General features: G+C 46.4%; 1 protein-coding gene across 1 annotated transcript in view; it reads left to right on the top strand.

Annotated features, from left to right (window-relative positions):
* Nucleotides 1-16,785, top strand: part of LOC135214254 (segmentation protein Runt-like) — a gene marked incomplete at its 3' end in the record, with an annotated part of 122,095 nt that overhangs the window by 66,733 nt on the left and 38,577 nt on the right. The window lies entirely within an intron of this gene.

The raw sequence follows: 16,785 nt of genomic DNA, 5'->3' as shown, positions 1-16,785 counted from the left end.
TCCCGCAACGAGCCCTGTGTCATATGTATTGAATTGGTCCGAGGCGCAGTGGGTGCTGTAGAGGGCAGGAAGAGACTTAGGCCCGCCCAAGAAGTCATCGGAAAGTCCAGTGACTCCTTTGGTAACGGACACTTCGTCCTCTTTCCTGCCCCCCGGCCAGCCCCCACGTTTTGCGCCTTCCCCTGCGGGGGGGGTAGCGGAGTCCTTCTCCTCTCTCGATCCGTCGAGTGTGGATGAGGGCGACCCGCTGACACCCGGACGTACAGCTGTACTCGGGGTCTTCCGTCCGCTCTGGGGGGGTGCTTCTCCCCCCAGGCGTGAGGAAACCCCTCTAACTAACCCGACTGTTGCTTCCGCAGGTGTGCCATCAGCGAAGGACGACCTTGGGACAGGTGTGGGAGTCGCTGGACTGCAGGGAGTGCCCAGCATCCAAGGTTGATTCAAGCGGTTGGCGGGGTCGCAGTGGTCACTCATGGTGCGGTGACCACTACTACAACCACAGTAACGACACCAGCATATGAGATGCCACCGCATCTGGTGTATACGCCACATATAATGTCGGTGACACCCACGGCTGCCATACAAAAACCCATTACTGCCGTGCCAGAAAGAGGGACGGTGCCACCACCACTGGATTCTTTATATTGCCGACCCGGACTTCCGCTGCCCAAAGAGTACCCCCTGGACCTGCGCCAGTGCCGAGGATGACGGTAACTGCCGACAGGACGCCTGGCTCTCCTGTGGTACCTGCCGTGCCTGCCGTACCTGTTGCGGTCCCAGCCGCTCATTCCTTTTCAGATCAGGGGCCTGCGCATTCTCTTTCAGATGTTCCTGCCGTTCCTGCTGTTCCCGGACCTGTTCCTGTTGTTCCTGCTGTTGGTGGTGCTGTCACAGTCTCAGGTCTTTCGGACAGGTGCAGTCGGGCCCTGTTGCTTCGGCACTGCCCCGGCCTCCCTCCTGGATGGAAGACCTGACGTCTGTCCTGCGAGCCTGGCGAAGAAGAAGAGGAAGAGGAAGAAGGTGTCGTCGTCGTCTTCGTCGTCTTCTTTCGTCGTCTGCTGCCTCCTCCTTCCCCTTCGACTTCTAAGGCTAAACAGCCGAAGAAGAAGAAGGTTGCCTCCTCCCCCCCTAAGAAGACTCCTTCGGGATCTTCTAAGGGCCCGGCTCGCTCAGGCGAGCTGGGGAGCTCTTCTGCTGGTCTCCTGTTCCTACCTTCGGGAACGGGGCCCGTCGCTTCTTCTGCAAAGAAGAAGTCGACGGGACCAGAGGTGCACCAGCCTCAGGCTGGTGCGTCCTCACCTGGTGCTAGCGGTTCTGCCGCTAAACCAGGTTTCCGTCTCGGCCGCTTCTCGTTCGCGAGAAGCACCGAGTGGACGCTCTTCCAAAGAGGACCGTCCAGCCAAAGTTTTGACGCCCGAGCTCGCTCGCCGTCAAGACAGCGGCGCGGAGCAGAAGACTGGAGAAGAGTCGTGCACACGATCTCGCCAGGCCAGTGGACGCTCTCGCAGCGATCAATGCTGTCGGGCTGACGTGACGGTTCGCTGACCGGCCACGGGTTGAGGCGAGGGGAAGGAGTCCCACGGCCGCCGGTACCAGCCACGGCTGGTACCAGCGGTTTGACGCGCCGAGAGGATGCTGGCCGGTCTCGACGCGACAGAGAGCCTAGCAGGTCACCCGTCCGTCGCTCCCGATGGGACCGGGCGGAGACGGTGACCAGCGGCAGCTCGCCTGACGCTAGAGATCGGTCTCGACGTTCTCAGCCGAGCCAATCGCCCCAGGCGAGCGGCAAGACTAGGCCTGCCTGCCCCCGACCGTCACCGCGGTTTTGTTGACGATCAGCAGCAGCCCTTCACGCACGCTGGTCCGGCCAGCGAGCGAGGGGGGAGCGTCAGGTCTGCCTCTCCCGTACCTTCAACCTCCTCGGGCTATACCGGGAGGAGCGATCACGAGAGGTGCGCCGCGTCGTGACCCAGCTATGACGCCGTAACGGCTCAGGCACGGTCTTAGGACCGACCAGAACCGTACGCGCAAGTAGTTGGAGGCGACCGTCAGGGGTATGTCGCGTTCCTCCTTCTGAAGGAGGAGTATCGAGGGATATGCTCTTGCTGGAGGGACTGGGACGGTCCTACTCCACAAGATGCTGTAACTCCTGAGATACAGAGGAACTTCGCAGAGGTCATTAAGCTGATGCGTCTGCATAATGACCTTGCGGAAGGATCGCCGCTACCACCGGCAGAGCCCACGTCCCGGCTCAAATCATTTTGGGGTCCCAAGAGGGAGCCCAAAATGATGGTGGGGTTGCCACGATCGGAGCTTGCGGACTCGGTCCTGGATCAGGTGGAGAATCTCGTCTCCGGACGGGAGGACTCGCTAAAATCCGGACGGTCCTCTAAGCTGCTTCCTCCTCCTCTACAGCGGCAGAGGCGATTTTACGTGCCTTAGGAAGACCCGATACTGCCGAAACAGGTTAACCCGGAGTTAGCGAGGCTGACTCCAGGTGTGTCCCCCTGCAGCAGCTCCTGTCGGAGAACCTATGGTTCTCGCAGCAGGAGGCACTTGCCCTGGAATCTACCGCTATGGCAGCATTCCAGGCAGTTTCCTGGTTGGATTTGTGGTCCCTCACAATATCCAAAGTAGCGCGGCCGGCCTCTGGAGTTGCTGCTCCGAAGACGACGCTTCTTTCAGGAGACTGTGCCAGTCTGGAGGAAGAGCAATCTCTTACCTCGCCCATCAGACTGCTAACCTGTGGGCCAACTTGGTTCTTCGACGTAGGGACGCAGTCCTTACCCGAGTGACCAAGGGGGCCGGGCGTGAGGCGGCACTCGGGCTACGAAATGGACTCTTGAGGAGTTCCCCAGCTCTCTTTCCTGGAGAGATGGTGGACGCTGCGGTGGAACGGCGGCGCACTGACGAGAGTGACCGCTTAGTCCACCAGGCAGTCTCGAAGGTTTCCTGGGCAATCTCGAGTAACTGCGGCCAAACAAAGAGCTTGGCTAGCGCTTCCACGGCGGCGAAGACGGTTGCACGTCTAAACCCCGTGTGAAGACTCCTGTTGTTTCAACTTCTGCTAGAGGAGGCCGCAACCAGCCCTCCTCCCAGCCCTCCTTTCCCCGAGGAGGTGCTGGAAAGAAGTCGAAACGAGGAGGGAAACGCTAGGGACGGCGTTTCCCCCTCACCTGCTGCCGGAAGTGGGGGGTGCCTAGCGAGCCATTGGGCGACTTGGCAGCGCTTACGGCGACGAGAACTGGATAGTAGAGTCCTTCGGGAGGGATATCTACTATCCTACGAGTCTCGGCCACCCCCCCCCTCATCTCCAAACCGGTCCATCTACAGACCTATGTCCAGGGATCAGCAAAGGACAACGCTCTTCGACAGGAGATCAAGACCATGCTGGCGAAACGAGCTGTAGAAATCGTGGAGGACCAGTCACCGGGCTTTTACAGCCGCCTCTTCCTAGTGAGAAGGCATCGGGGGGCTGGCGTCCGGTGATAGACCTCTCTCCCCTGAACCGCTTTCGTTCGCACGACGCGGTTCACGATGGAGTCGGCACGCTCAGTGCTCGACTCGATCAGGGGGAACGATTTCATGCTTTCAGTGGGACTTGAAGGACGCGTATTTTCAAATACCCATCCATCAGTCCTCCAGAAAGTACCTCCGCTTCATCTCGACGGGACGGTGTACCAATTCAGGGCACTTTGTTTCGGTCTCATCAACCGCCCCACAGGTTGTTCACGCGAGTGTTCACTCGGTGTCGGCTTGGGCCCATTCGAACGGGATACGTCTTCTGAGGTATCTCGACGATTGGCTAGTCCTGGCGAGCTCCCGCTCGCAGTTGCTACAGGACAGAGATCGACTCCTCAAGTTTTGTCGCGATCTGGGGATCGTGATAAACTACGAGAAGTCCGATCTCGAACCCAAGCAGAAGATGAAGTACCTGGGTATGCTGATAGACACGGTAGCAGGGCAAGTCTTTCCCGCAGACTTGCGTATCAGCAAATTCAGGGAGGCAGCAGCCGGCCGGTTCCTGTCTCGGCAGGAACAGGCAGCACAGCAATGGCAAGTCGTGATCGGCCATCTGTCGTCACTCGAGAAGTTGTACCCTCACGGGCGTCTTCACCTGCGGTCTCTCCAGTGGAGGCTAAGGGAGAGTTGGTCTCAGGCCAAGGATCCTCCTACTTTCCCGTGGGCTATCACGGACAGGTGAGGCAGGACCTAGCCTGGTGGCTCGACGACAAAAACCTCTTAAGAGGGAGTGCCCATACACACTCCCCCCCCGGAGATGCTTCTGTTCTCAGACGCATCGACCGAGGGATGGGGCGACACCTGGAGGAGTTGCTGACTGCAGGTGTGTGGGACCATCACGAAAAGCACCTTCACATCAATGTCCTGGAACTCAAGGCGGCGTTCAACGCTCTCCAAGAGTTTCAGGACCGCTGGGGGACACCTCAGGTGTTGATGTGCGACAACACCACAGTAGTGGCATATGTCAACAAGCAGGGGGGGCTAGTGTCTCTTCCGCTCCATCAGTTGACGGTGCAGGTGCACGAGTGGGTGGGCCACGGCTCACTCGATAGAGCTGTCAGCACGCTACATTCCAGGCAAGAGGAATGTAGTAGCAGACAAGCTCAGCCGTCGGGATCAGGTGATAGGGACCGAATGGTCTCTACACCAAGACGTGGCGGAAAGGCTCTTCAACCTGTGGGGGCGACCGGTCGTAGACCTGTTCGCCACCCGGCACAACAGAAAACTTCAGGTTTTCTTTCAGCTGTGCCGGACCCATGGGCAGCTGCAGAGGACGCTCTCCAACCACTGGACAACCTCTTCGCGTACGCCTTTCCTCCCTTCTGTCTGATTCGGAAAGTGATCAGTCGAGCGACTGGTCACTCCCAATCTCAGAATGATCCTGGTGGCTCCCAAACGGCCACAAGCCGTTTGGTATCCGGACCTGCTGGCTCTTCTTGCGGACGCACCGAGAGAGGCTACCCACTTGGCACAAACCTTCTAGCCCAGCCACACGTAGAACGGTACCACCAAGCAGTCCAGTCCCTTCAACTTCACGGCTGGCTGTTATCCACCATCTCTTGCGAACGAGAGGCTTTTCTCGTAGCGCAGCACAGAGATGGCTGGACACGTCCGACAGTCCTCTGCAGCTGTGTACCAGGGGAAGTGGGCCGTCTTCTGTAGGTTGGTGTAGTAGACAGGGTCTATCTCCCTCTCAGAGCCCTCTTCAGCAGTAGACGGATTTCCTCGTGTTTCTTCGCCGAGAGAAGCTCCTCTCAGTACCCACAGTTAAAGGATATAGAGCAGCACTGGCGCTCGTCCTAAAACTGAGGGGACTGGACATCTCGAATTCGTTCGAGATCTCCTTGCTAATGAGGAGCTTCGAAAGGTCTTGCCCACCTAGGGAACTCAGGCCCCCTGCGTGGGATGTGACTCTCGTACTTAGGAGTTTGACTCGAAGACCCTTCGAGCCACTCCAAGAGTCGTCAGACAGGGATCTGACCCTCAAGACCCTCTTCTTGCTGGCCCTGGCATCGGCGAAGAGAGTAGGGGAACTACATGGCCTTTCTTATGATGTTTAAACATACCAGAGGCTGGGATCTGTGACGCTCGAGTTTCGTCCCGAACTTTCGTAGCTAAGACTCAGAATCGTCGATCCCTGACGACAGGTTCGAGTCTTTCACGATCCCCTCCCTCCTGGACTTCACCGATAACGATGCGGATGAGATGCTGCTTTGTCCTGTGAGGGCGCTACGGCGCTATCTGAAGAGAACTCGACATCTCAGGCCTGAGTGTCGACGCCTCTTCGTTAGCACTGGGGTTACCAAGAAAAGAGGTATCCAAAGAAACACGCTTTCTTTCTGGCTGCGTGAGGTGATCAGGAGAGCGTACGAAGCTGATGGTAGCGACGACATCCGTACGCTCCCGACCGAGAGCCCACGAAGTCAGAGGTATCGGACCCTCCTTAGCGTTCCGTAAGAACTTCTCCGTGGCGCAGGTCCTGAAGGCAGGTGTCTGGGCCAACCAGACCACCTTCACGTCCTTCTACCTTCGGGATATTGCCCAAAGCAAGTCCTTGGATACTTTTTCCTTGGGACCTGTGGTGGCTGCTCAACACGTTGTGTAAGCTTACCCAGCACCCGAGCAGGCAGAACAGCATCGATTCCTGGTATGACTGGGAGAATGAATGCGTGAATGAGAGAGTGACTGGCTTCTCTTCACCATCTTTTTTCTACCTCCTACCTGTGGGCAGAGGGATACGGTCGTTACCTTGCTGGAAGGGAGTCAGATGCAGTAGCTATTCAAACAGAGCTCCCATCCTACCTCTTTAATAGAGATAGGAGTATATATCCACACTTTCTCCAACAAGGGGGAGAAAAGTGGATGCCGACATGAGACAAACCCATTACTTTACATTTGCTCATGTAAAGGAAAAGTTCTTACAATGCTGGTACAAAGAGATACGCTTGCCTCTCTCTTAGTACTCGGCCCAGAGGTCTGACCATTGATCCTGCGGTGCACACCCCGATCAATCGGACAGAGGCCTTGATCCCTCCCTCGCTCTTACGACCAGGGAGGCATTCCAGGGATGGACGAACACCAGTCTGTTCATCAAAAGACTCAGATTCCTCCCACCCCCAAGAAGTGAGTCTTCCTATTGTTAAAGGACCGAGGGTTTGTATTACGTATCGGAACAAATGACAATTTGTCGAAAATTGCATTTTTCCTAACTATACAAACCTGAGGTCCCTTTACATATAGTCCCTCCTCATGCCACCCCTCACTCTGCGTATTTTGCATGGGCCAAAAGCAAAAGTGATTTGTTTACCTCCAGTCGCTGCGGCGCGCGACGATCGGACAAGCAGTTAACTACCGTTTCTCCCCTTGTTCGAAGCTTACGACCGTTCCAGCTGCCTGCTAGCTACTTCCTATTGTTAAAGGACCTCAGGTTTGTATGAGTTAGGAAAAATGCAATTTTCGACAAATTGTCATTTTTCTTCCTGTCACACCTTTTCAAACTTTGTCAATTTCCCTTCAGCGCTGACTGACCTCATAGGTCCCAATTCTCGGCCTTTGGCCTAAATTCTATTTTTAAACCCAACAATCTTGCTGTGAGTTAGTATTAGAGTAGGGAGCGAATATTAGAATATGTATAAGGTATTCATGATATGATATATCACAAGAGGATTTTAAGTAGTAGGACAGATAGGAAAGAAGCCCACCATGTCTGGGTCTATCTGAGGGTATTCTTCCAAGTGCCAACCAGGCAGAGTACAGACAGGCAGGTACAACACTACAAGAGAGGACATCACTACGATCGACGACACCGCCGCAGACGCACCGATGGACATGGTTGTCTCCTCCGTACCATGAGAGGCCTAAGGCCACATGGGAGGTCTTCAGTTTCCCTCCTAACATGAGAGGCCGAGAGCCACATGGGAGGTCTTCAGATTCCCTCCATACATGAGAGGCCGAGAGCCACATGGGAGGTCTTCAGATTCCCTCCATACATGAGAGGCGAGAGCCACATGGGAGGTCTCAGTTTTTTCCTCTACTCAGGTGAGGCACATAGCCAGCTGAGAGGAAACAGGTTTGTATCCCTCCTGCACTCAATGAGTTTTGACCTTAGGGTAGAGGTGCAGTGAGTTTTTCCCTCCACATATGGGAGGCCTAGAAGGCCACACATGGGAGATTAGCTTGGACGAGTGACAAATGAACTTGAGACTGACTCGCATACTCAATTATATTGACTGACAAACTGGTACAGTGGAGCCGGGCAGATTTGATTACCCCACTCCAAATTAATGTTGTTAATCGGGCTAGTTCAGGTGTTCAGGGGGTGTATTGCAATATGAAGTTTTTATTGTAAACTAATAATTGTAATACCTACCTGAACACCTGAATGATTCCCACCCTCCTCCCCTCTCACATACAGAGTTATTGAGTTATGATTGACGTGAGAGGGCAGGTGGTGACCGGCCCGTGAGGCAGGCTACTAGCGGTGGGCTGGTAACTAGGTAACGAGGGTGTTGCCAGGAGATTGGCAACACTGATCGTTTATTTTAACCAAAGATTTGGTAAATTTTTAATAAATGATGGTTCGGGCTGGTAAGTGACCAGGGCTAGTTCAGGTGTTCAGGTAGGTATTACAATATTAGTTTTACAATAAAAACTTCATTTTACATATTTTCAAAAGCATTCTTGATTACGATTTTCCCCATTACATCATTACAGTCATTTTTAGCATTTGGGAGTAGAGCCTTTCAATAGAGACACCTTTTCTTATCCCTTTGGCACCAGTAAAGAATATGGTAGTAAATCGTAATGAGCCTCCATTTCAGGTTGTGTTGCACCAACTATTTTAGAGCCTACGCTAGCCTCAAATGGGTCACTGCATTGTAACTTGACCAATTCACTTTACATTTTTCTTGCTGCTGTCTAGATTAGTCTTAGCGCTTCTTCCCACGAAGGAAACTTAAGGCTACATATTGATTTGCAGTTATCTTTGTTCATTTCCCATTGAAGGCAGTGCAGTATCCAAAGTGTATTTATGCTGGAGTAGGCATTGTTCCTACAAAAATACAAGCCATCTTTTTTTTATAGGAGTATCCTTAGTAATAATGGAGTGAGTGGGGAAAACCCCTCGTTTACGTAGCATCACCAAGCATTTTCTTTTGCCATCATATGAAGACATTTGCTTCACTCCTGACTGCTGCTAAGTTGAACTTGTGTTTTTGTTTAGATTTTTGTTGTCAAGCAAGGAGTCATTTTCAGAGGTCTGAAGGGTATTATCAAATCGAATCTTCATCTCCTCTGTTTTAATGATGTGACTCCCCATTGTTTTAGATATTTCTTCAGATATTTTTATCTTTTACCGACATTGGTAAGTTTCCAGTAGAGGAGGTAGCCTAAGTATTAGCCTACTTCTTGTTGCTTAAAAGCTCCCTTCTTCCTTGGGTACAGATCCTACATGATATTGCTTTACTTGCACTTTCAAGCAACTATACTTAGCCTACACTCTTCCTGAACCTCATGTTGTTGAGTCCCTCTACCCTGTTTGTCAGCATGCACACAGTGCTTTATCGTGGACTTACAAGTTGTTTGTACAACAGTTCTCTGTGGTGTAACACTAACACACAAAATGTTTAGTGCATTCAATAGTACAGTGCTCATGAAAATTTAGAGTAGTAGTTTGGTTCAACTAATCACACAGAAATCTATCTTTTACCACGATTCCGAGAGGTTACACGTTAGCATAAAATTATTATGACTCAAGTAACCTCCATCTAGTCTGGCAAAAAAACTGTCTATCCAAGATAGAGAATGGATACCCAAAGTGTACACACCTATAACTTGTCTGACCCCAGCTCTTACTTCTCCCCTAGGGATATGCAACTGTAAAACCAAGTCTGCAACTTCTTTAGCAACCTTCTCCATCATTGCTTCCATCTCTGCTTCTAGGCGCACAAGACATCCATTATCCTGGAGGGTACAGCTGGAAGATCTTCAGTGTATGCAAGAGGGCGTGGACAAACTTCTTTGAATGGAATCCTGTACCCATCCCGAAGGACAGATACTTCAGTCCCTGCTCCTGCCACAGCCCAGCAGTGAGACAGGCAACCCCCTCCTCATGGCAGCAGTAGAAGGGGAGCTCGCCAACTCACAAACATCAACAATACTTTTTTTTTTTTTTTTTTTTCACCCCCCTTACCTCCTTTCTTAGCACTGCCAGAGGAAGGTGGTCAAAAGGGTAGAGAAGACTCCACTCATCTTAGAGGAAGAAGGCAAGGCTCCTTGTCTGGGTTTTGAAAGAAGAGGCTTCCTTGCCAATCCCGACATGGAGGGCTTGGCCAGATCCACAGATTTGGCTAAGGCTGACATCAAAGTAGGAGTTTTAGAGGCAGGGAAGAATAATCAGCTCGACACTGAACTGTTCCAAAGCACCAGGCTGTTCATGTGTGAAACAAGGAGAGGAGAAGAGAAGAGGGGAAATCATATCCCTCCCATGAAGACTTGGGTTTGCCTACCGGTTGGCCCTCTGGTGTGCCAGGAAAGTCAGAGCTCTGCTTCCTGACACCACCAACCTTTGATACATTAACGTCTCGTCTCTAGACAAAAAAGACAAAGTCTGCAACCTTTTGAAAAGAGGGAATTGCAGATTTGGAGAAAGATGTTACTACAAACTTCCTAAGGTATGTCACAACTATGAAATATATGGTAAATGTGCATACCTAGACGGCTATGAGGATGATTGCAGAGATCTACATCCAAAAATATGCAAAAACCTAAAAGAAGGAAAAGGATGTAAGTTCGACAAAAAATGTAAATATATGCACCCTGTAGCCATGAATCAAAATCAAATAAATAATCAATCAAGTAATAAAATCCAAAATAAGAAAGAAACAAATAAAGAGAGGAATAAAGAATATCAGGTAAAAGAAAAAACCAACCCATCAACGCGATATGCAGTGATGTCAGCAAAAAATTTCAAAGCCTCAGCTCCAAGATACAACTCAAGAGATAAGAACTGTATTTATGATGCAAGAGGATATTGAAGATACAAAGAAAATTGCAGATTCAAACACAAAATGAATAATTATGATGAAGGAAGATCAAATATTATGGAAAAGTTGGATTTTTTAATGTCAGAATTTCTGGAAATGAAAAAAAGAACAACATACCAGAACAGGAAAGAGACATGGGAAAATCCTTATTATTACCCATATTAAATGGAGGAGAAAACACGCAAACCATCATAGTGAATGAAAATGGGTGCAGGGTTTAGTTACGAGTAACTCTAAGAAAAATAGCGTACTTAGAAGAACTAACCCAAATTGAAAGAAAATAGATATAATGAATATAAGTGAAACCTGGTATTCCCAAGAGACTGGGAATGATGATCAAATAAAAGGGTTCCAAACTTATAGATCAGATAGAAAAAATAGGGATCAAGGGGAAACGGCAATATATGGGAAAGACAAAAAACAAGGAAAAATATATGAGAAATATAGTAACTCAGAATGTGAACTAATAGCGGTAATATATAGACCTCCTAATACTAAAGAGTTTGACTTAATAATAGAAAAATTGGACGATATATGTAGAAATCACAAGGACTGGACTATTCTCCTATCTGGACTCTTCAACTTTCCTTTCGTAGACTGGAAAGAACGAATAGGAGATTGTGATTGTACTTATACATATAAAAAAGAGAGTAATAGTAGTGCAGAAGATAAGAGGCAATTCAAAAAGCTATTAGATATGCTACTAGAATACAACATTCAACAAAAATATCACCTGCCAACAAGAAAGGAAAATACTTTAGACCTAGTATTTGTGAACGAGATGAATTATGTTAAAGAAATAATAGTTTATAATGCGAGTATTTCAGACCATAATGTCATAGAATGAACAGTCCATTCCAAAGCATGTGAAAACAGAGATAAGCAAGAAATGAAAAAGTGGGAAGGATATGGAAAATTCAACTTCTACAGTAAAAATATAAAATGGTCAGAAATAAATGAAGAATTAAACAGAGATTGGGATAACATTTTCGTAAGTGATGACACAGGGTAAATACGGAGATATTATATAAAATATTAGAGAAATTAGTGGATAAATATATACCGAAGAAGAAAAATAAACATCAGTCATGCATACCAAGAGACAGAAGGATCTTGTTCCAGAAAATCAGAAAGTGGAAAAAGGTCTTGCAAAAGAAAAAAATGCATGGAAAGTTATAGAACTAAAAAGTAAGATAGAAAATGCAGAACAAAAGATTATACAATCAAAAGAAAATGAAAAATGGGACTTGGAAGAAAAAACCCTAGTAAATATCAAGCAAAACCCCAAATTATTATACTCATATGCAAAAAAGATGAATAAAAGAAGAATAGAAATAGGCCCTCTAAGAATTGAAGGGAGATTAATGAATGAAAAAAAAGGAAACTTGCAACATATTGGCAGAACAATATAAGAGAGAATTCACCCCTAGAATAGATGATGAAGATAATGATATAGAAGTAAGGGACGAAAATAGTGAATATTTAGCTGACATAGATATTAATGAAGCTGATATTGTGCAGGCTATTAATGAAATTAAAAATGGAGCTGCAGCAGGGCCTGATGGAGTTCCTGCTATTTTGTTAAAGAAAGTAGTTCATTCTATCGCAAAGCCACTTGCAATATTATTAAGACAAAGTGTAGATACAGGCATGATTTATGATGAGCACAAATTAGCATATATTACCCCTACATTCAAAAGTGGATCAAGACTAGAGGCAAGTAATTATAGGCCTGTGAGTCTAACATCACATATTATGAAAGTGTATGAAAGGTTAATGAAGAAAAATATTATGAAACATTTAATAAAAAATAATCTGTTTAATATAGGACAACATGGTTTCGTACCCAGAAAAAGTACACAAACCCAACTGTTAGTCCAGTGTGAGAACATATACAAAAATATGAAAAGCGGAAATGAAACAGATGTGGTTTATCTAGAGTTTGCAAAAGCTTTTGACAAGGTAAACCATAATATATTAGCAAAGAAAATTAGAAAACATAATATAGTGGATAAAGTAGGATGATGGTTAAAAGAATTTTTACACAACAGAAAACAGATAGTTATTACAAACGATGAGAAGTCGGATGAAGCTAAGGTAATTTCTGGTGTGCCACAAGGTACGGTGTTAGCTGCATTACTGTTTGATGTTATGATTGCAGACATAGACAGTAATGTTAAGGACTCGGTAGTGAGTAGTTTCGCCGATGACACAAGAATAAGTAGAGAAATTACTTGTGATGAAGATAGGAACATGCTACAAAGAGACCTTAACAAAGTATATGATTGGGCAGAGGTAAATAGGATGGTATTTAACTGATAAATTTGAATCAATAAACTATGGAGACAGAGAAGGAAAGCTATATGCATATAGGGGACCTAATAATGAGACAATCACAAATAAGGAAGCAGTTAAAGACCTTGGTGTGATGATGAATAGGAAACAAATGTTTATGCAACGATCAAATAGCAATTCTATTGGCAAAATGTAAAGCAAAAATGGGAATGTTGTTACGTCACTTCAAAACAAGAAAAGCTGAACACATGATTATGCTTTATAAAACATATGTTCATAGTCCACTTGAATATTGCAATATGATATGGTACCCACACTATCAAAAGGATATTGCACAAATAGAGAGTGTACAAAGGTCCTTTACAGCTAGAATAGAAGAAGTTAAGGACCTTGACTACTGGGAAAGACTACAATCCTTAAAATTATATAGTCTAGAAAGGAGAAGGGAACGCTACATGATAATTCAGGCATGGAAACAGATAGAAGGAATAGCTGAAAACATCATGGAGCTAAAAATATCAGAACAAACAAGCAGAGGTAGATTAATAGTGCCCAAAACTATACCAGGAAAAATAAGGAAAGCACACAGGACATTATTCCACTACGCACCAGCATCGATAATGCAGCGTCTATTCAATGCGTTGCCAGCTCATCTGAGGAATACAACAGGAGTGAGCGTAGATGTGTTTAAGAATAAGCTCGACAAATATCTAAACTGCATCCCAGACCATCCAAGATTGGAAGATGCAAAATATACCAGAAGATGTACTAGCAACTCTGGTAGACATTAGAGGTGCCTCACAGTGAGGGACCTGGGGCAACCCGAACAAGATGTAAGGTAAGGTAAGGTAAGGTAAGGTAAGGTGCCTGAAGCAGTATAGACTGTCGGTGTGTTCAGCCTTAGGTCAGACCACAAGCAACTTCCTGATATAACTATTCCAAAGGTCATTGGTCAGCCTGTAGACTGATGCGTCGAGTGCCAGAGAAGTGGCCTCCACATGCTTAGGTACATGGTACCTTTTCTAGTCTGAAAATAACAGGGATGGTATGCTTGATCTGCTAAGGAAGGAAGAATGCCCTTAACCCTTCGAGGTCAGGGCATTTACTTCCTCCAAAACACCAGAAGTAGGGTTTCGCTTCAGGAGTTGACCCTAAGGTTAACTCTGTAAACAAGTTAGTCACCTTAGTCAACTTGTGAAAACCAATAAGAAGCCCACACATGAATGAGCCAAATAATCTCCAAAAATTATTGCTCCAGCTCAGCCTGAAGGGGTTCAGGAGGTACGGTTTCATCTAAACCAAGAAGATCCCCTTGGACATGAGCCACTCCTTCAGCCAAAGAGGGATAGTACATACCAGAACTTCTCCCCCGTGGTGTACCTGGTCCCACAAACCAGACGAGCCTCTCACCTGGGAGAAGGGTTGGGACCCTGGTAATTAGTTTTTAGAACCATATTCTGACTTTAGCCAGGCAGCTCCCATACTATCATACTGGTCACAACCGAGAACTAAGGCAGAGAGGAAGAACCATCTCACATACCACTCCTGCCCATCTCTCAGGGTTGCAGCAAACTGCACTAACAAGAGTGGGAACAGCCACTTAGGGACCTCAACCTGAAGAAGGATCACTACATGTGTGTGTTCCAGAAAGTGTAAATGCTCCAAGCTTGGAGATTAACCAGGCTCTCTCCTTTAGTCCCCAAAGGATGCCAAGAACCACCACCTACCCTGCTGCTAATGCCAGATTGATTTGAGGACCGGTTCCAGGCTGAGCTGATGGGTTGGGCATACCCGTCTCTTTGCTACTGTAGGGCTCGTGATGAGAGGGGCTGTCCCTCTCCGCCTCATCTCTGTGCAAGCCCAAGCTCTTGCAGTTTTACAGTGAGACATAACAGAAGTTGTACCTGGGTCTAAATGAGCCGATGGCATAACACTGGGCCCGCCAAAGGTATAAAGGTTTCTAGATGATTGAGCACCTCGACTATCCCCAGAGTCAGGGGAGAATACAGAAGGGGGCCCCCTTTGACTGCATACAAGTCCTTAGACTTTCCCTTCTCTCGCTTCCACCAGGGTGGTATGGGGTGGTGGAAGACAAAGGAGAGTGCCGTTGGTGCTTCTCTTCCCTTTCCCCATGCCATACACACTCACTTTATGCACCAGAGGCCTGGTTGAAGCTAAAACTGAAGGCTTTGTTCAAGTACCAGGAACCAGGGGGTCTGCTACTGGGAGTACCACCACTACAGGAAGATTCTCTTTCTTAGCAGCAACAGCAGAAGCTGGGACAGCAGAAGACATCCTTGACTGTACCAGAGTGGTCGGGTGTGAAAGCCTTCTCCTCATTGTCCACTTGAGATACTGCAGCGACAGCATCTTTCTGCGGGAACCAGCAGCATTAGTGGCAAAGTCAGAATTGTCCAACGGTGACACAGGTGCTTATAGAGCTCCTTCATCAGAAGCAGTTATGTCAAGAGTGTCATGACAAGGACAATATAGATTGTGTTTTCTTGTCTACATATATCATATAGTGGAAGGCTTAATGAACATTTTATTAAAAATACTATTCTATTGTAAAAAGTAGTTGCAATAATGTCTTGAAAAAAGTTACAAAACATATTAGATCTTCATGCCATGTTCCTACCTTGTGTAATCCATCTTATACCTTTTTATATTAGCTATTCATCCTGACTTTGCTAAATATCTTGCCACATTAACTAATGTGACATTGTTTTTGTTTTTTTTTCCAGAGAGGTGGTCCAGCGTAGAAAGACATCACGTGCCTAAGCTAAGATGCATTAAACTTTGTAAATAATGGTTATTTCCCTTTGCTATTTATTGAAATATTGCAGCATTTGTTATCACTCTTGTATAATTTTAGAATAAATAAGTATGGAGCTGTACAAATGAGTTAATTTCAAGTAATGGTATTTTCTTGTTTATTTCTTTTTATCTGCCTTCAGTTAGTGAAATTATATAAAGAAACGTTTCAAATGTAAACACATTTATGGGTCTCTATTAAGCTACATATTGCTGTGTTTGTACACAAAAAGCTAGAGACAATAAAGCTGTGATAAAAACATACATTGTCTTTCTCCTAATACTTCTCCAAAGATTTTAATTGGTATGAACAGTTATCAATCTCCATCTGTGCATGTATAAACTAATAGTGTCCTTTGGGTATAATCTGAGTAGTTACACAATGGAGTTCCCTTTTCAACTTTCCTCATAAATGATTAAAATATAATTACAATATCTGTTTTACTTTGTACATTCTAGTGTGATCATGTACGGTGAACATAGAAGGGTACTTAATATTGATATAAATTTTTTAAGCAAAATTAAGCATCATAGGTGCATGGTACAGTGCAACTTGCCTCAGTAGCTTGCCTATTTCATGATGTAAGTGCAAGGTGCATCGCCAAAGTACACTCTACTGCTGCACAACCAGACCGGTCCAAATTTGAAAGCAAATTTTTCAGAAATAGACATCCAGCCATCAGTTACAAGATAACCCACTTGTTCCTGCTAAAAGACAGGAAAACAAACAAAGTGAAAACAGCTTCTTAGATAACAGTGAATGGGTGACCATGGATGGGAAGCTTAGGATGTGGAAAAACAATGCAGTGGAGGGAAGGTATAGGTGGTGTGCAAGAAATAAAAGCTATGTTAATGGGAAGATGTTTATCAGATGTCAACTGAGTGAGTGCACATGTAGGTGACAAAATATTACAAAAAAAAAACTAACTATCTAAAACTCTCATTCCAAGAATTATGTTACAATGACTCGTTCTCAAGTTGAATGAATGAAAAAGTAACTCCCTGAATAAGTGCATATAAAATTAACTTACATATCAGTAACTGAAAAGCATATAAATATGTATTTAAACTTTGAAAATACAAAATGTTTACATTATACATGTAATTTGAC

This window comes from Macrobrachium nipponense, chromosome 45, assembly GCF_015104395.2.
Source record: "Macrobrachium nipponense isolate FS-2020 chromosome 45, ASM1510439v2, whole genome shotgun sequence".
In the NCBI taxonomy this organism is placed as follows: Eukaryota; Metazoa; Arthropoda; class Malacostraca; order Decapoda; family Palaemonidae; genus Macrobrachium; species Macrobrachium nipponense.
The sequence above is the reverse complement of the archived record's forward strand: the minus strand, read 5'-3'. Positions and strand labels throughout refer to the sequence as shown.